Below are 2158 nucleotides of genomic sequence, written 5' to 3' on the forward strand. Positions count from 1 at the left end.
GGGAGCCGGCGCCTCTCGGCCGCCCGCCGCCGGGGTAGGTAGCGCCGTAACCCCCTGCAGCGGCGCCCGGCTTTGGGGTGCTGTCACCCACGGGGACGCGGGCATCGCTCGGGCACCCGCAGAGCCCGGGCACCCTTTGGGCTGCGCTGTCCCTTCCCCTGCGCAGCCAGGCCTTTGGAGGCGCCGTGTGTGACACGCAGGGTTTTGGTGCCCCGTGGGCCCCCGGTGCCGCATCCGCCCTCGTGCCGCCCCCGGCGAGAGCGGCGTCTGAATCAGCCCGCRCGCTCCCTGGGTGCAGCGATTACTCACGCGCGCCGCTGCCGAGGGCACCGCTTCCGCGTGCGGCCTCGCCTCCGGCCTCCCTCGCGCCCCGGCCTCCAGGCACGCAGGTGGGCGAGCGACCCCGGCGCCGCGGGCCCCTTGCCGAGACGGGACCCGTCTCCGGGGGCGGCCGCCCGCTTTGGGGAACCGGCCCAAAGGAGGAAGCGGGAGCGCGGGGCCCCGGGACGCCGAGTCGCTTCGGGTTTGCCGTTTTTATTCCGGTTTGCACATGTTCGGCTTGCAAGGTTTCCTTCCGGAAAGAAGAAGACATTGCAAAAATATATATAGTTTGGGGGCAATTGTGCTCGCCGTGAGCAGCCGGCACAAGGGGAAGGTGTCTCCCAAGCTCCCCAAAGCTGGAATTTCCAGCCGGCAGCGACGGCAGCTTCTCTGCTCGTTGTTATCTCCAAAGGCCGAAGCGGCGGCACCTCGGGGGCTGGAAATTCCCCCGTCCAAACCCTTCCTGCTGCTCAAATAGGGGAGCTCAGCACCTCCGGCCCGGCTCGGGTGGATCGGGGGGAAGGAGGCAGCTGGAACGGGATATTTGGTGCTTAGAAACGCGTTTTAACCTCTTGCATTTCCCGAGAGAAAGGTTAGAAAGTTTTGGAAGGGAAAAAAAATGTGGTTTTCTCTTCTGGGGACATGCCGGCGGAGCAGCCGGTGACTGGCACCACCAGCCTTTTCCTTAAACCGCAGGGAATATTTTCCCCCAAAACGCGACCCAAAGAAATGCCAAATTCCTCCCGAGCTGGGGTGAGGTCGGGGCCGGGGCCCTGGGATGCGGCCGCGGGCCGAGGCAGGCAGCAGCGCGCTCGGCTTTGCGGTTCCCTGACCCGGGACTCTGCTTGGCCCGCGGGATGGGAGCCGCTTTCCCGCCACTCGCGGGGGCCAGGAGCGATTCCCGACACCCATCCCTCATCCCGGGGCTTCTTTCCGACCTGGCGCCTCGCTGTTCCCTGCGGCACAGCCCTGGGGCACGCGGATTCGCCGCGGGTTGCTTGGTGACGGTGATGCTCGGGACCTGCCGCTTCCCGAGAGCGCTGCCGCCAGCCGGGAAAAACACCCGCCCGCTTCCCRGGAAGCCGCTTCCCTCCTGACCGGAGCCTCCGGCTCATCCCGGGTTTTAGCAACCTTTGGGAGCTCCGTTTCGGGGCTGAGGCTGCTGCCCGGCTGTGGGGGTGACACCCGGCCCCGTCTCCTGTCCCTGCGTCRTCCCCCCAGCGCCGAGTGCGGGACCTGCGCCGATCACCCCTGGTTGGGGGGCTCCGGATGCCCCCCCAGACCCAGCACTAGCTCCCTTGGCAGTCGTGAGGGTTGACGGGCCCCCCACAACGCGGTGCTGAAGCGTCAGGCAGCTTCCCGCTGCCATCCTGGCGCTGCGGGGGCCACCACGAGCCCGTGCCCTGTCCCGGCGTCACCAGGGATGCGCTGGCGCCAGAGCTGCCTCCGCAGATGGTCCGCGCGCCGKCCCCGCGCCGGCTCCGGATGAACAGCGCGTCCCCGCGCCGGGAACACTCGCTTTCCCCCGGGGCCTGAGTCAGCCGCCGGCGYGGAGCTGCCGCGCGTGGGCTGCACGGCTCCTCCCGGGGGATTATTTCTGATTCCCTTCCCTCCTCGGCCAGGCGGGTTTGGGAGCAGCCCGGGCAAAGCCAGGAGCTGCACGGAGGGGTCGGCCTTGCGGGGACCTCGGGGATTGTCCCCCTTGGAGACCACCCAGGGCAGCCCCTCCGATTCCCGGGCTGGCTCCCGGGCTGGCTCCTTCCCTGTGCGCCCTGTCCCGAGGCTCCCGGCCCATCCCGAGGCTCCGGCTGCAAGGATGCCCCACGGCGCAGGCGCC

Source organism: Nothoprocta perdicaria, unplaced genomic scaffold (genome assembly GCF_003342845.1).
Source record: "Nothoprocta perdicaria isolate Ctin4 unplaced genomic scaffold, notPer1 scaffold_101, whole genome shotgun sequence".
NCBI lineage: Eukaryota > Metazoa > Chordata > Aves > Tinamiformes > Tinamidae > Nothoprocta > Nothoprocta perdicaria.